The 19,136-nt window shown below is 39.1% G+C and overlaps 1 long non-coding RNA gene across 1 annotated transcript in view; it reads left to right on the plus strand.

Annotated features, from left to right (window-relative positions):
- Positions 1-19,136, plus strand: part of LOC146456372 (uncharacterized) — a 71,113-nt gene that overhangs the window by 5,633 nt on the left and 46,344 nt on the right. The gene's annotated exons all lie outside the window — the stretch shown is intronic.

The following is a 19,136-nucleotide window of genomic DNA, read 5'->3' on the forward strand; positions in this document are numbered from 1 at the left end:
AAATATTTTATAAAACCAACTCGAAGATTAAATGACGACCTTATTACCCAAGGGGAAAGTTTGACTTGCAAGTTTTTGTTTCTTTTAGTTATTGCAATTCTTAGTAGTAAATCGTTATTCAAAATTTGACCAAGAACTTCTTAAGAGTTTATGTTCTAAATGCAATGACAGGTGCATTGCTTTGTGGAAATCTCGTTAGAACTTTATTTCAATTAATCAGCCGTATTCCTGTTTTAGCTCTTGGTGTCTCTCTCCTATTAACGTCACAAGCTTAAGAAAAAACAATAATAATAAAAACAATTGATGACCTGTGATGAACTATCATTGGGTTTTTAATTTTCTGAGGGAGGAGAAGCAATTCTCCTTTTACTTCGTACTAGAAATAACGTAGATATACAATATACACGACGTCGAGATGTTGTTGGTCGTTTGTGATTAAGCCGTGATGTTATTGGCTGTGAAGACTTTAAAAAGTAATTGGTGCGTTTCGATCCGTCTTTTGTTAATCAAAAGTCCGTTGGTCTATTATTAGTAAAATGTCTATTAGATAGAAGACAGATCCTCGTAGTTAGTACGCAATTTAAGCAGTTGCGAAAAGAAAGCCTTTAAGGCTTGAACGGGATTCGAACCCATGAGCTTTGCCATGCCGGTGCAGTGCTCTACCAACTGAGCTATCAAGCCAACTGGGAGCTGGTCATATTGTGAGTTCGTAATATACCCGTAAAGGATGAATAAATGAATTTGAATATATCTAACATCATATATTGAACTGCGGATGAAAGATTAGATAGAAGAAAGATCCTAGCAGTTACTACGCAACTTTTAAAAGCAGTTGCGAAAAGAAAGCCTAGATAAATTCAGGTTTGAACAGGAGATATTTTACTGGTCATATTGTCATTATCCCGTTCAAGCCTGAATTTTTTTCAGGCTTTCTATTCGAACTGCTTTAGTTGCGTAATAACTATGAGGATTTTTCTTCTATCTAATCTTTCATCCGCAGTTCAATATATGTTTCATTCAATGTTCAATAAGTCGTTTGTGTGATGTGGGTAGTTTCTTTTGTTGTTTTAAATATTGCGGCTGATATAAAATTCAATTTTCAAAAGGCATTAATTTTCCATTAGGCACAAAGTAATTGATCGGCAAATATTAATATATAAATAAAAAATGAAGCAAATAGGAATAAAAACCGAACATTTTTGACAAGACTGAGAAGGCGAAAACATATGAACATCGCGATTATGAAGATCACCTCCAACTCTACTTCGCTGAATAACTCTGATACATATTTGGTTTTACCGTTCCAGATATTCTCAACAAGCAGTATTTACTTGGTTGCAGTTATTTCAGTTAATCTTTTTCTTAGTGTTGTAGCAGTCTTAGGAAACAGCGCAGTTTTAACGACAATTTGGAAGAATCCTTCGTTGCATTCTACAGCAAACATCTTACTAGCAAGCCTTGCTGTTTCCGACCTTGCAGTTGGCCTTGTTGGGCAGCCCTTATTTATAGCATACTTCTTTAGCAGAACAAGAACTGTCGCCTTAGTTTATTTTATCTGTAGCTCCTTTTTCTGTGGCGCAACTTTTCTCACCATAACAGCGATTAGTTTCGACCGCTTACTTGCTCTTCAATTACATTTGAGATACCATTCTCTTGTGACCACGTTTCGTGTTAATGTGGTTGTTCTTCTCATCTGGTTAGTCTCAGCCTTTTTTTCAAGCACGTTTGTTTGGAACTCAGATCTATTTTATATCTCCATATCTCCGGTAACATGGACGCTAACAGTCGGAAACTTTGTTGTTTATTTGAAAATCTTCCTCGTCGTCCGGCGCCATCAGTCTCAAATACACCTTCAACAACAAGGGAGGAACAGGACAAACTTGACCAGCGTAAAGAGACTCAAAAAATCTGCCTTCAACACCTTTCTTGTGTTCATTCTTCTAGTGTCTTGTTATTTGCCTTATTCTTTGTATCTTGCAGATGTAGATATTCCATACTCCATGGTTGTCACAATGTTTTTCTTAAATTCGTCCCTGAATCCGCTGGTGTACTGCTGGAGAGTTCGTGACTTACGGTCAGCCATGAAAAGAATGTTGAGTTCTTGCCTTTAGGAGAAAAGACAACTGACTGACGGCTTATACTGTGCCGGTAAATGTGTTCATCATTTTATGAGGAAAGCAAAAAACTACAATCTGAAAAACAGGACTTGAAGACAGTAAAAGCCCGCTCTACCACCCCATCACAAATTTCTCTTATATCAACTTGGTTATCAAAACCCTCATTCCTAGATCATATTATAAGAAACAACGACAGGAGCCAGTCATACTTCGAATATCATACTGGCTTGGCATTCCAACTCCTGGCGTACGGATACATGTTGAAGGACAGTGTAAAGATTAGAAATTATGCAAGAGAGAACAAGCTGCATCCCTTAAGGCCGATTTCCAGTGTTGTTTCTCACTTTGAAAAAACTAACAATAATAAAAGAAAAGCGCAGATGGCCCATAAATACAGCTAGTTTTTGGAGGGTTTATAGTTTTATTGTTTATCTCACAAGCCAAAAATAAAATGTTTGCTTAGAATTGTAATGTCCTAGATGCTCAATCTCTTCAAGAAACGAAGTCAAAAATAAACACCATTTGTTGCAGTGGAATACTATATTTTTGACATATGAAACCTTACGCTGCCAAAATCATTGTTTTCGATTAGTGCCATTGTGTCACAAGCCGAAAAAATGGTTAGTTACAATTGTAATATCCTAGATCCTCAATCGCTTCCTGAAACGAAGTCCAAATTGAACAGAATTTCTTGCGCTGGAATTCCAGATTTTGAACATATGCCAGCTAAAAACAAATATGGTTTTCCACGCAACCCAGCGACCCCTTATGTCAATTTTTCCGTGTTTAGATTTTGCATGAAGGAAAATTACAAGTTTTAAAGATTTTTCCGCCAAGATTTGGAGATGTAGGTGGGCCAAAAAGCGAGCAATGAACGATTTAATTGATATTCATAGGTTTGTCATTAAACTTACATTACGTTTCAGATACAGAAGCTGCTTTTTGCCTCTGAATCACTGGCTTTACTGGATCTCTGGTAGATGCATATTTTTTATTGTTTTTTTGTTTTTTTTTTTTTCAAATCCACTGGATCACTCTATGTCGTTTATGGTCCCTCAGGAGGTTAGGTGGTAATGAAAATTTGATTTAATTACATTTTACATTGCTAAAATGAAAACGTTTATATATGTAAAATTAAAACTGCCGTTATTTGGCTAGATTAAGAAATTGCCATCCATGCAGGACTCAAAAATCTTAGTTCTCTTCTTCTTCTTTTTTAACAATGACCAACAAAAAAAATACTAAAACAACACAGTCTCCAAAACTGATGAAATCATCCTTTTATACGAAGTTGTTATGAAAGGTATAGAAAGGGAAATAACAGGTGATTAGTTTCTCTCGCTTTCCTATTATGGCTCGGTTGGATGATTTCCATTTGCTTTGAGTTTATATTATAAAACTGTGTTTTTTTGTGCAGTTAACAATGATTAAGGTTTTCTTTTCATTAACGCAGTGGTAAGAAAAAGTTGAACCGTCTAAATCGGCCTTAGCATTGTTAGAAAGCAGTGAGAAGATCAGAAATTATGCAAGAAAGAACAAGCTGTATCCCTATAAAGGAGGATTTCCGATGGGTGTTCTCACAATAATTGATATATGAAGAAAAGTGCAAAAATAAAAATGTGAAAGGAAGTTATTCTTACCAGTGTTCAATGATGTTCAGGGATGTGCCAATAGCTATCGACACAAAATACCTTTATTTCTCCGGCTTATCAACAATTCTTTTAAATATCTGTAAGGGGAACGTGGGTTAAAGAGACAAAAATATTAAGTTTGATTTGACATGATAGAGAAAACGAACAACCATTTGCACTTTCATTAACAGCATAAAAAAGTAAAGTTAAGATTGAGCTTTGGTGAGTTAGTTAATTTGCTGTGCAGTATTTTAATGGTAGAGTCGGTGGCTAATGCTATCTAGATGGCCTTTGATCAAATAATTGAAAATCTGTCAAAAGAATCGTAGATTTCTATTCAGATTTAAATCGACTGTCCGGTAATAGATCTTTAGGAGAGAATACCGGAATTTGTTTTGCCTCGAATTGCTTTTGATTTATTTGATTAAAAATTCTCTTTACAGCAGCTGTCTTTTCCCAGTATGGTGACAGAAAAGGGCAGACAATTGCTTGATAAAAACAATTCCTTTTCCATTAGTGTTAGCAGTTTATTCCGTAATTCCGAACACAGCTTAGCACAATTGCAACTACACTTGAGATGGAATGTCTGCCAAAGTTAGGACGTTTTGAACAAATTGATGGGTATTACTTGACAGCAATCTCTGTGGCAAACATTCCTCTTTGTCTTGCAGCACTGCTTGGGAATTCTGCAATCTTAATCACAATTTGGAAGACACCTTTCTTGCATTTGCCTGCGCATATATTGCTGGCGAGCCTTGCTGTAACGGATTTTGCCTTTGGTTTGATAGCTAGCCTCTGTTAATATCTCTTCTACTAACGGCAAATTATGGTTCGTCACACATTTTCCAGATCAACTGCTTAGTTTTCAACTATTTTTTTTTGTGTGGAGTGTCCTTTACCACTGTTACAGTAATTGGTCTAGAACGACTCCTCGCTCTTCGTTTGCATTTGAGATACAATTCCATAATAACTACAAACCGCGTCAAACTTGCCATAATCGGTATTTGGTTCTGGGGTGGACTTTGCTCCTTACTCTGGTTGCGTAATTCTGGTGACTTCACTGTTTTAGTTGTAATAGGCTTTGTCTTATTAGTTGCAAATTTTGTTATTTATTTTGACATTCGTCTCGTCGTTCGACGCCATCAAGCACAGATTCTGCTGCATCAGCCAGGGAAATACAGTAGCAATATTTTCGATTTAACGAGACTGAAAAAATCCACAGTTACTATTTTCCTTGTCTTTTTTTTACTGATTTTTTGTTATGTGCCTCAAATTTATTTATGAACAATCCTCTGCCTATCGAAAAGCACATAGCTGTGAAACGACCTTAATAAACTTGGTAGAAGAATGGAAACGAGCGAGGGACAGTAGACTCGATGTTGCTATCTTATCTACTGATATGTCTAAGGCGTTTGATTCGCTCCATCCACCACTGCTACTCAGCAAGCTCAAAGCATATGGCTTCCAGGAAGGCATGATACAGCTCTTGAACAGCTACTTATGCGACCGGAAATATCGAGTCAAAATTGGCAATCACACGAGCTCGTCCAGGACGATCAGTCGAGGCTGCCCCCAGGGCTCTGCCCTAGGTCCACTGATGTGGAATATATTTCAAAATGATTTATGCCTTTTCGTTAAATCGGGCTTGTCAATGTACGCAGACGACCATCAGATGTTCCACGTCGGAAACGATCGATCTAATGTTACCTTGGAGCTTAGAGAAACTGCGCGCAATGCCACTAACTGGTACGACTCCAATCTTCTGGCTGGGAATCTTAAAAAGTATCACACTATGAACATTGGTGACAGTTTAGACAAAAACGATGTCACACACACAATTTGTGTGAACAATGAAGTGATAAAAAGAGTAGATAAGCTCGAACTCTTAGGTGTAATCCTTGACTCGAACCTTAACTTCACTGATCATATCAGTTCAATCTGCAAGAAGGCCAGCCAAAGGACAGGAGTGCTTATGCGACTAAGAAATCTAATTCCTACAAGTGCCAAACTAGAGCTGTTTAAAACAGCGATTCTACCCTACTTGACGTATTGTCAATTAGTTTGGCATTTTTGTAAAGCCAGCGATTCGCGCAAAATAGAAAGACTCCAAGAGAGAGGCTTAAGGGCTGTGTATAAAGACCATCACGCGACCTACGCAGAATTACTCAAGAGGGCCCAGCTGCCAACACTAAAGAACAGACGCCTGCAAGATGTATGCACCCTTATGTATAAAGTCAAACACAAAATATGTCCATCCTTTATTAGCAACATTTTTGATACTCATAGCACTTCTTATTCCTTAAGACAAACTGATTTTAGTATTCCCAGATTTAATACAGTAACATATGGTCAACATTCCCTGCGCTACCTTGGACCAAAATTATGGGGAAAACTGCCTAGAAACATTAGATCCGCAAAAACTTTGAACAACTTTAAAATCGCTATAAGAAAGTTTGACGTCAGCTCTCTGTTGGACGACGGATGTATGCGTTGTTCTTGCTGTTCATCTATCTAGTTAATTGTCAAATAAATAATTATTAGGTGTTAATTAATGATAATTAATTATTAGGTTTTCTTAACTTTACTTAATCTTAGTTGAATAGATTTTACTTTACATTTTTTGTTAGTCTCCCCAATTAGTAGGGCACTCGTGCTCGGCTATTCAGATTGAGACTTAAATAAAGTTGTTGATTGATTGATTGATTGATTGATTGATTGATTGATTGATTGATTGATTGATTGATTGATTGATTGATTGATTGATTGATTGATTGTCTGTCCTTATTGTCGGTGGATACTCCCTTACTTTTTATTACGTAACTACAGCTATAGCTTCTCTTAACTCATCGCTGAATCCTCCTCTGTATTGTTGGAGAGTTCGTGAGCTACGCTCAGCAATGAAGCAGCGTTTTTGTGGCTGAAATCTATCATGTAAAATAAGACCGAAAACTCAAACTTTTTAAGTTACATTGGGTCCCAAGAAACAGCCGTAATAAAGGGGCTGTACATCGGTGTAAAAACCTGTAAAACTCACAGCTGACGTAAAATATTAAGGAAACAAAAATTACAAAACAATGAAGAAAAGGAAAACGTTCTGGAACTATAAACTACAACACACAAGAACAAGAACCCGTCAAGGTTTTACACCAAGGTAAATCCCCCCAAAGGCGTAACTTAGCACATTTAATGGCAGCAAATGTCGCTCTACAATTGTATTATTTGGAATAGAAATAAACCAAACCTACTTACAGAAGTGAACTTTATTTACTCTGTTAATAATAAACTATGCATATGCTTTCATTTCATGCCTGTCATGTAAACATTTTCAAGACCTTGTGTTAGGGTGGCTATATATGGCTGAATTTTTCAGACTTGTTAATTAATGTATTTCATAACTTTTAAATAGTTCAATTCAAGTGCTATAACTCGTTTCCTTTTTTATAAAGTATAATTTGCAGACACAGTCTTTGCTATTAAAATTATAAGGTACTTTGTCTGGCTTATCTTAAAAAGGTTGAATAAAAATAAGAATAGCTAGTTTTCCATATTTTTGTTTTAAAATACGGCAGTCAACCGCTCAACTCGTCTCAGGTGACAATAGGGAACTTACCCAGTGACGACGGTAACGGCAAGGAAAACGTTACCTGGCCTGAAAATATCACTTTATTTCATCTGTGCTACTTCTCGATTACTTTAAGTCGTTCAACTTCTACAGCAACGGCGAACCACCCAGGAACCAAACTGGTAGGAGTGGCGTTCAAGTTAAAAAAAGAAAATGAAACATTCACCGCCGTCTGTTCACGTTCTCCACAAAACCTTTAATAAGCCATTTTACAGTTGTGTGCTTAGTGACCGGCCCCTGGATTGGAAGCAAGACTGGGGATGAACTTCAACGAGGTAATGAAAACAAGTTAAATCAATCCAATCTAGGTGAGTGCGCAACGGTCTTCCAAGGAGTAACTGTGCCGGGCTCACACCAGTAGCGGAGTGAGGAGTGTTCCTATAAGCTATGAGGAACTTTGCCAACTTCTCCTTCACTGGCTTTGAGCTTTGATGCATGGAACGTAACGCCTGCTTGAAAATTTTCACTGCCCTCTCCGCTAGACCGTTTGTAGCTGGATGGTATGGTGCTGATGTAATATGGCGGATGCCATTGGACCTGACGAACGCCTGGCACTCCTCAGAAAAAAATTGTGCACCATTGTCACTAACGATCTGCTCAGGGATTTCGAATCTGGCGAACGAATCGCGTAGGACTTCGATGGTTGAATATGAAGTGCTGGAGCTAACCGGAATCACTTCCGGTTATGGAGTTATGAAACGGCCCGGCATAGTCGACGTGTATGCGTTGCCAAAGAGCAGTGGCCCACTCCAACGGATGCAGTGGAGCTTTAAACTGGACGAAAAAACGGATTTGGTCCAAATTTGCACTTAGCAAATTTAAGCAAATGTGGTAAAAAGATATAGCAAACAAGTAGCAATGATGGTAAATGCCGCATTTGCTATAGGTTTTGCACGGGGTAGCAAATGAGTATGCAAATGCGGCATTTACCACCTTTGCTACTAGTTTGCCATATCTTTTTACCAAATTTGCTTAAATCTACTACGTGCAAATTTGGACCAAAACCATTTTTTCGTCCAGTGAATTATTAGGCATCTTCTGGTTTTCCTGACACCCACTACAGGCTTTCGCTAGCTCTTCCAGTTGGGCGTTGATATTAGGCCACCAGACGTAGCTCCTCGCTAGTGCTTTCATCTTTATCACACCCAGATGCCCGTCGTGCAGCTCCTTCAACACTCTGTCTTGGAGCTTATCGGGAATTACCACCGTCATTCCCCATAGAATGCAACCTTGGTGAAAAGTCAGTTCATTGCGCTGCTCGTAGTAAGGCTTGTCTCCATCTACGCGAGCAGACCACCCTTTCACAATAGACCCGTGCAACCTTGCCAGAACTGGGTCACGACGTGTTTCTCCAGCAACTGCTTCACTAGTTATAGGTAGTGGCACAAACTGGGTTGCATGGAACACCTCTGACGAATCCACTCCCATCTCTTCAAGCTCTTTCTGCTGGATGGGAAGACAAGACAGTCCATCAGCATTGCAGTGCTCAGTCGTGCTCTTATGCTCTTATACTTTTAATCGAAACCAGCCAAGAACAATGAATGCATATCGCTGGAGTCTCGCAGCGGTCATGGCAGGAACTCCCTTCTCTGAGTGGAAAATGGCAGTGGGGGGCTTGTGGTCAGTAAACCCCCTCCCATAGAGGTATACATGGAACCGTTTCACCCCCCACAAAATGGACCACGCCTCCTTGTCAATCTGTGCATACTTGCGTTTAGCCTTGGTCAACGATCGGGATGCAAAAGCTACCGGCCTTTCGCTGCCATCAGGTATGACATGTGAAAGAACCGCACCGATGCCAGTCGGTGAAGCGTCACATGCAAGCCTAACAGGTAACACTGGATCATAATGCGTTAACACCTACTCCGATGTAATCATGCGCTTAGCCTCGGTGATGGCTCGCTCGCACTGTTCAGTCCACTGCCATTCGCCTGCTTGCTCTAACAACTGGTGAAGTGGGTGGAGAACTGTGAATGCATTAGGCAAGAAGCGGTTTTAATAATTAACGAGCCCTAAAAAGAGCGAAGCTGTGACACATTCTCAGGTCTTGGCGCGCTAACTACTGCCTTAATCTTCTCTTGTGTCTTGCAGAGACCTTCTCTGTCGATCTCATCCCCACAGAACTGAACTTTGTCCCTGAAGAACTCGCACTTCTCCTTGTTGGCCTTCAGACCCGCGGCTTGAAGTCGCTTGAGCACTTGGAATTAGACACAGGTTCAGCTGTGTCTAATTCCATCTTAACCACCCTTCCCTGTACTTCAGGGCTGACCCAAATGACGTAATCCTCGTCGCTAAAATTGTCATGTACTGACGAAAGATCCGAGAACGCACCTAGACAAGATGGCGGCTCACTACAAACACGTTTTTATTGAATCTATACGTGTGCATGCAATTACTATATACTATATATGCAATTACTATATACCAGGGATTGTTTGGCGTCGACGTATCGACCAGTTGAGCCAACAAGAATTGAAGCCGCAGAAATCGGCTTTAATTTAGTCGCCAGGTATGAGTTTAACAACCGAGCGCAGGAGAAACGCAGAGAGATGCAGGAGAAACGGTGAGTCAGTATGTTGCTGTTTTAAAGCATCTAGCTACGGATTGCAAGTTTAATGATGCCATGCGTTTGGAAAGGCTCAGAGATAGATTGGTTTAGGGTATTCCACTGTAACATGACCGGGATATTGCAAGGGCTTGTAAATCCAAGAAAAGGGAGACACAAGCTGTCCATCCTCCAGTAAATTATGTGGACAGTGATGACGGGGACAGCGATGATTATTTGGGATGCCTAGACGTTTATTATGTGAGCGACTAGGATCATGTCATTTGGATCAGCTCCGAAGTACAGGGAAGGGTGGTCAAGATGGAATTAGACACAGGTTCAGGTTCAGTGGCTGGTCGACGTGCAGCCCCGTATATGTACTAAGTCGAATTTAAACATAATTTGACATGTCATTTGAGTAGCGCACTTCGAAAACCTCGCTAAAATGCTTTTGAAACTTAAACACACGCTTACCTACCTCACAATATGCCAAGAAGGATGATGTGCAGTCCTTCCTAAGCAACTCATTCTCAGAGAAGTTCATTAATTGAGACAAAGGCCTTCGTTGAAAGCAAAGTTGAATTGAATAGCCGTGTCGCAGGAATTGTCATGACAAGCTCACGATTAAATTAGGCATGAGCACTAAAAATTGCCTTACGCGGGAATCCACGTGAAACCTAATTTGGCCTCGCAACAAACTGCACACAACCACTTCCGGGTAAGTGCAGTTTTTACCGGCCAGCCATACAAGGATAACAAGAAACGTCTCTGGGTGGTACAAAACTGCCCTTACCCTTGAGGGGTTTGTGGAGTTTGTTGCGAGCAAAAGTTTGAAAGACTGGTGCGCGCCAACGCAAGTTAGAGTGTACGAGAAGGACAGATAAATGCGTGGCCTCAAGCCCTCTGGGAGGTAGGGATGGGGGCTTGTTTTGCAAGAAAAGTTTCAACGTCTTGTCTTTTCAATTAAATGACTGGAGATACGCTGTTAAATTTATAAATAAATAGTTGCTACAAATGACACATAGCTATTATGGCACAAACATTTGGTACGCAACTTTTCCACACTACAAGATGAAAGCAATTGACTTGAGACCTGGCACATGTCCTTTTCAGTCTCAGGTTGACTGATTGATTTCTCCCCTCCCCCCCCCCCCCCCTCCCCCTACTTCCTTCACCACACACACACAAAAAAGAAAGAAACAAAAAAAAAAAACAAGGACAAAAAGCGAATCCTCCATCCCACCCCAAGGTAATAAAAAACGACCGCTCCCTTATTATCTTCATAAAATATTTCGCCACCTAATAGGCGTCTTTCGATATATATGCGTTATTGACCAAGCGTGAGGTCAAGATGCCTGGATATTCGTCTCGGTCCATAAAAACGCAAAAAAAGAACTTGGCCAATATCCAGCCATCTTGACCGAACAAGCTTGGTCAATAAAGGATTTATTATAAGGCTTTACCTTCAAGTTATAACTACAACAACAAAACAAAACGGGACATGACACTACTCCGCTTCATAGCCGTCCGGTGCAAGATTTATTTTCAGTGCATTTTTGATGAGCATGTAATCGTGGGAAACAAGCAATCCTAAATTATCTTAGGGCTCTAACTTTATAATGGCTTAAAGGGAGTATACAATTATTAAGGACGAAAAATTTGGATTTTCGCAAGAGCGGGAAGATTTGAATAGAATCCGGCAAACTCGCCATTTTAGCCGATTGCGCGGTGGCGTAAATAATAAACATTTTTACACAGTTTTCGGCTTCCAATCATTAATTCTTGAATGAAACAATAGATTTTGAGATTATATGCAAACATTAGCCGAAAAAAAGAGCGGGTAAGTCAGAAAACTGGGCGAAACTTTGATAAGATTTTGTTGTTTACAACAAGCAAGACGCGGCTAAATTAAAAACGTGAGCTTCTTCGGCGAACTTGAGAAAAATACTTTTCTGAGCTGCTCTAAACACTTAACGCAACTTCCACTACGCTATGATTTAAATAAAGTCATTGCAAACCTAGAGAACTTATCAATTTGGCACTGGACTTGAGACAATAAGTTTTACAAAATCAAATCTATCTAAAATAGTACACGCAGAGCAACTCACCGATTCAACTCACATCATTGTAGCTGAAACAAAATCTTCACTACACCAGAACGATTCCATTCTCTTTCCTTTCCTTTAGGTAAATGTTGAGAGTTTACAGAATGTTTTAGCGAGCGCTTTCCCCCAAAACAACGAGAAAATCGAAGAAAAGTAATCCCGAGTGGGTAAGATAGCTCCATCTTGCCCTCTCGGGTAGCCAATCACAGCGCAGGATTTGACTCATCTTGCCCGCTCGCGGAGCCAGCCATATAATAAATTGATATTCAGCTTTACAACGAGTCTCAGAGAACTCCAACAAAGAGAACTAATTTTAAACACATTCATTCCTTTGTGTTGTTTGTTTCCTTCAGGCCTCGCTTTCAAGAGGAATGTTAACATTTCGAAACAAGTCCATTGATACCTATATTAAGCGTGGATACACTAAAGCATTTTCAAAGTTTTTTCGTGTTATTTTTATTAGTGTACATACAAGATAAATTATAGCGTTGTGGAGTACATTACTATGCTTTGCTCAATAACAGTTTACACTTACCAAATATTTAATCAATGTAATTAAGATAGATATATTGCAATTATTATCATTTCGTATTCCATAACTTTAAGATTTCAGGACTAACAGTTATTAAAAATTCTCTTGTTTAGTGTTTATTTGTTTGTTTTTGGATGAATACATGTTTTGCCTTTTCGTTATATTATTAGCCTTAGTTACCCTAACTAGAAATTTTCGAGGTCTTTCTTCTTGATTTTGATAATCTTTCAGGCTTTTCTTCAAGCAGTCTTATTCAAAAGCTAACTAATTATGTTTGTTTATTTCAACAGGTTCTCGTTTGGAAACAAACTGATAAATTAAACTCCATATGACTGCTATCACCTTAATAAAATAGAATGCCGATAATTAAATACTAGAGTTCCAAAATCCATTTAATGTACTCTAATCTCATGTTTAACGGCCTTCAACATTCTGTGTAGTTTGTTGGTATCTTAGTTTCAATATATGTTAGTAAGTCTTAAGATAACCCTTCTGCAGTCGGAGCAGTAAGAAAGATAACCCCGTATTAACAAGTCAAAGTAATTGTGACAGCCGTTATTTTTATTGACAGAGAGGCAAACGAAATAAGGAAACCTACAAACTCATGGTACATTTCCGTTTTTCACATCACTCCTAAGAGGAAAACAGTGAACTTAAAACCCACTGGATCGCGTTGAAACGGCCAAAATACGGCACACAAATACTGGCAAGATATCAAGAAGATAAGGAAAAACATTTTTGTTCAATTCATTCTTTTTATTTTCGGCTCCTAAATACGTTCGTAAATTCCCATACAAACCCTTATAACTTACGCCATTGCGCAACACTCATCGTGACACTCAAATTACAACGTGACGTTACAAAGGTCAAACAAAGGTCTTATAAACGCTTATAGAACTTGCCGGCTACCTGTAATGAAACCACGGTTGCCTTTCCACCAAATATTCAACAAAACAACTTGGTGGATACCCTTAATATAAACTGCACATGGTGTGCACGCCTAAATTATTGCTGAAATTGTAAGAACAACAATGTTCAATGGACAAACGCTGAAAATTATTTCTGATTATACTGTGCGAAAACATGGAAACTGACAGCACAACTACTTCAATTTCTCTCACAAAGTATGTCCAACTAAATTATATATACAAAGATAGCTTACTATAAAAATGTCAATGAACAAAACTCTATTGCTCGATCTTGTCCGGTTCGTCCATTTCTGCTGTCTTTGACTCTTTCCGATAATAATCTTTAGATTCGCCCATCTTGTTCAAATCAAAGTATTCCACTTCCTGAAGCAGCATCTGCTCCACTCTTTCAGCCTGTTTCACAAAACTCGTGCGTTCATCCGGGTCTTGTTTCCAACAGTCTGTCATCAAGGTGTAACTGGAAATTTAGAAAAGGTATATCAAGAACTTTTTTTCCATCTCACTCACGAAATTAATTATGTATACATACAGTAAATTTAACCCTTTTAAGCTTCCACGCACTCAGGGAGTTAAACACGGTTTCATTTTCAGTCTTCCAAAACCTAAAATTATTGCATTTTGTGATTTTGTTTCTGCCATAGCTCAACTTCTGAACAAATCGTTACTATAAGCAATTATCGAAAATACGTTCCTTGTTTTTTTGTTTTGTTTTGTTTTTGTTTTTTTGTTTTTTTTTTTTTTTGCTTTGTTTTTTAACGATGAAGGAGATTTGGCTAGTCGCTCGAAACTGGCTTTCATAGATTCCATTACCTTAAATGTGACACGTAATTTGCTTTCCTTGAATGCGTTTTTATTTTGTTGAGTAATTTCTCAGGTTAAATACTGAAAAGACCATATGGAAGACTTGAGTAGTATATTTCACACTTAGACTATGCATTGTCAGAGGCATCAGACTCAACCCCACCCCCAGTACCAGTTTCTATCTACTTTTGAATTTTCCAATAGCGAAGACTCTGCTCGCGCTGTGATTGACCCTTCATTAGCTTGTGATTCTGATCATATAAAAGGAGATACATATAAATGACGTCAACGTGTGGTATGACTCGTGCACGTTGTTAGAGACCACAAACAATCTGGGAACACCAGTCAAAGCCAATCATGAGTTCGACTAGGAAAGAGTCAAAATCCTTGATAAAGAGTCCGTGAAAATCAAAAGGAAAATCAAGGAAGCCATCCACATCAGACGCCAACGTCCCACGTTAAACAGAGATGGGAGCTATGATCTTCCCGCCAATTTTAACCATTAGTTGTCACGTAACTAGACAACATGTAATCACGTGACAACGTTGCTGATAAAGGCTGTGAGGTACGGTCGAAATCTACTTTTTTTTCTCTTATTTCACAGACCTTGTGATAAGAATTTATTATTGGTCAACATATCAGTTCCGAGGTCACGAATGAATGTACATAATCAGACCACAAACTGTTTTTACTCCGTCGCAGACAGCAGGTGTATTATTTGTCACAAACTAGATATGCTTGGTGGGGTATCCACCTTTAAACGCCGAAAGTGACCTCTTCAGCTGGGGTTACATTAAATCTAAAATATTTTGGTTCCATGTTTTATCGGCAAGAGAATTCCAGAAATAGTGGCGATTGATTGCAAATCACCGTGAAACAACTGCATGCGATTATTTCTTGGATCAGAAATTTCAAAATACAGTAAAAGCTAAGTAAAAAAGAGTAGGTTCACCTAGTAAATGTCTCTTTATTGTATAAAAAAAATAACATTTTGCCGTGACCGAATCATTTCTAGATTACAGGGGACATCAAAATGTGATAAGGTCATCATTAACACACTTGTCATACCACGTCATCTGTGATCCATCGAACTAAACAGAAGGAGGCAAAATGAATATGCTCGTTAAATAAGATTTGAATCCATGACGTTTGAAGTTTTGTTATTGATAACAATAACAGTCAGTCGTAATAAGGGACATTACAATCTCCAACTTACAAAGTTTCTGGGCACATATCAGGTTTTTCCATTCGGTAATCTGTCTTCAGAAGTCTCAAGAGCTCCGTGTGGTTCAACAGTGGGGTACGGCGAGCCACCTGCAAAGAATCGATGTGTTTGTGATAGATCATCAGTGCAGAACCTTGAAATGAGTGCGTTGAATGTATCGCAGATACTCCGGATTTATTCCCAAAAAATACGAAGAAACCTTGATGCTACCAAGGACAACAGTACAAAATCCTGTGCACATACACAGGACGTAACTATGTTCTCCAACGGTAGAACGGTGAAAATAAATCAAACAGAAGTGCACTTTCCACACAAATTTACTGCTTTAATTTCGCTTGACCGAGACCACGAGATTTGCACAAAAGTCTGATTGTCAAAAGGTGCACCCGCGATAAAACACAGCGCTAGTTTTACGTCTAGTTTTTAAGTCTATGGCGCGTTACACATTAACTTATAAAATTATTCGATTCTTTAACATTATGTACGTATCCACTGACAATGTATCTTACCGGAAAAGAAGGCGACTGGTACATTTACCCACAATTCTTAGCGTACAAAATCTCTAAAAAGGCTGATCAAAACGCACAGAAAAGTTTTGATGTCATACACAAACAACGTTGTTAGTACAAAGACGAATTTTGCAAAAAAAAAAAGGCTTTCTATGTGCCTATTGGTTGTGTTAGGGTCGCAAGGTATTGTGGTGAAATGTCCAGTCACCATCTTTCTCCGAACGGTAAATTATAGACTGAGGCTGTCCAACTTTATAAACCAGTTAAAAATGGGAGGAGGAGGGGAGGAGGAGTGCATAATTCTGCGTCACGCTTCGTTTCGCTTTGTTCCGATGATGCCAATTCCAAGAGGTTGCCATGCATCTTGGCGGAAATCTTGAGTCGTTTGCGTCACTCAACTGTCTCTGCTAGTTATTTAGACCTGACTGTCCACGCGAATTATTTCGTTGCACGACTATTGCAGGAACGACATTGTAGCCTCAGTGTAATAGACGTCTTTTTTTTTTGTTGTTTTATTTTTGGGATGTAAATTTCCAAACAAAGCCAGATAAGGTGGAAGGGCTAGTTGCTGAGGGCAAGTGCGTGTTGGCTACCGGTAATGGACGGGGCTGGGAGTGCCATCACTGATTAATTTACATGGGGATCCCCACCCCTATCTTAACTGTTCAAACAGGGTCTTCCGTGGCAAGGTTTTTTTTTTTACTAAATTCTCAGCTTCGGATATTGCATTTCTAGCGTTCTGATTGGTTCACTAAATCCCGGTTATCAGCTCATATACTGTAGTTTGACCTAATATGGAAAACGATTGCCCGAGGTGTCGCTAAGCTAAGTCGGCGGGAAGCGAAAGTTTCTTCGGAAAAATGGAGAAAAAGAAAAGAAAAGAAAAGAAATACCAGACAATGACAACAATAAAAGCCACAGAGTTCGGCATGACACTATTTAATGGTACGTATCTTCGAAGTTTCCTTTAAAATCAGAAAAATTACACGAGTTTACGATTACATAACAACAACAACAACAATAACAACCAGTTACCTTCAAAAATTTCAGGATGGCTTGAAAATCCTGGCGGTAAGAGGTTAAAATCGATCGAAGAACCTTCTCCTGAAGAGCTTAATGCCTACCTTTCCGTTTCTACGCATTTACGAGGACTCCAGTTACAAAAGTTCATCCGTGAAATCCATACGAGCGGCGGCCATAATGTTCGTTTCCGTCGCTCGGCACCACTCAGCAAAACATTTGCACAAATATGCACAGCTTTTATGCTTCTCGATAAACTTGAAGTTAAAGAAAAAAGTTTAAAAACTTGTCTCAGTGAGGTTGTAACTCGTACACTTAGACTCGGCTTGCCTTAAGTGTTTTAAAACGTCTGCGAGGAATTCAGTTCAGCATAAAAAGAGCCGTCCTTGATCCGTTCCTTCGCTCGGCACCACACAGCAAAACATTTGCTCAAACGTGCTCAACTATTACGCTTCTCGATTAGCTGGAACTTCAAAGGCATTTAAATGCATGTCTCAGAAAAGTTGTTACTTGTACGCTTGAACGTATCTTTAATTTGAGATGTCCGGCTTTGCCCGATCTACTTCGCTTTTGATTTTTCATTCAACTCCGTTCGCAATGAGCTGCGCGTGTCATGTGATCATTAAGTTTCGCGCGCTTTGGTCGGAAGTTGTCTCAACAAGTCATCATCCGGTCGTTTTAATTTAAAAGAAATTTTTATTTAAAATAAAATTCTTAAAACTTCAACATCAATATCCAAACGGGAAGAATTTAATAAAACAATTATTCCATTCGCGCTTGTTGGATATGAGATTGGTTATAGCCAACTCGGCGCTTCGCGCCTCGTTGGCTATTTACCATCTCATATCCAACGCGCGCTCATGGAATAATTGTTAATTATCAGGTTTTCTTTTCGGAACTACTCAAGTTATGCACTGTATGCACTGCGATTTTCTTTCACGCACTGTGTTTTTTTATAATTATAGTGTTATATTCCTAAATTGCTTGGTAACATCGACTGGCGTCAGAGCAATTCACGAACGTTTAAACTATTCTATGGTCTTTATTTACATTGAGGATAATCTCATACACAGTGTTGACAAATGCTGGCCTTATGTACAGCGTCCTTGCTTGTCAGTAGGGAGCTTACGAATCGACGACTTTCGCACGACGGCGCCGTTGGGTCACCTTATAGTCCGGCGTCGTCGTTCTTTAGAAATTTGAATTTACGATTCGCAGTAAAAACGACGACGTTTATGCGCGACCGACAAATTTTCCCGCCGTTTCTGAAGTTTGTTTTTATCTTTTGACAAGGCGAGTTGTTTAAACCAAAATGCCTTACTTCAGAGAAACGAGAGCTTGTATCGCATACGCTTATGGAAGCAACTTTATAAACAAACAAGAATTTATACTTTTGTACGACTGTCACAAGTCAACAAATCCAGAGTTTCAGTATTGGAACTACGACAGGTTCGATTTAGACGAGAAATCAAACGACGAATGCAAGGCCGAGTTTCGTTTCTACAGGGAGGACACTTATAAACTTGCTGAACAGCTACAGCCACCTGACGAGATAACAACTTAGTCCTTTCAAATCCATTGTACACTAGAAAATGTTTTATATTTCAGTGAAGCGTGATTAAAATAAACGATTTTTTATACAGCAATTTACTTTCCATTCATACCGTGTCGTGATTTGAACGCTTTCAGTGTTGGTTGAACTCATAGCGTTCGCTGTAGAAGGTCGTTTCATGAACGAAAAAAGACAAAAAAATTAAAAATTAAACGTCAAGGACATGGCCCTAATACGATACTTAAATTATCTAGCAAAAATACCCGAAGTATCGAGAGAAAAATTTGAAAACTATTCTCACGTCCTCCTGTTTCCAAGACGCCGGCAAATCGCTCTCACAAACGTCGTCGACTTTGGCGCAAAGCTGGCAAGTGCTCAGAAAGGCATGCGCAGTGAACATGTCACGCAATCTAACGGCGGCGTCGTGCAAAAGTCGTCGATTCGTAAGCCTCCTAGTAATATGTGGTGACCTTGAATGTTCTTATTATAAGAAAACGTGCAGGGTTTTTTTTTTTTTGTTTTTAAGTTGGCTGGCTCTTCAACACTTG

The sequence above is a fragment of the Pavona decussata genome, unplaced genomic scaffold (assembly GCF_977016875.1).
Source record: "Pavona decussata unplaced genomic scaffold, jaPavDecu1.1 SCAFFOLD_256, whole genome shotgun sequence".
Taxonomy (NCBI): domain Eukaryota; kingdom Metazoa; phylum Cnidaria; class Anthozoa; order Scleractinia; family Agariciidae; genus Pavona; species Pavona decussata.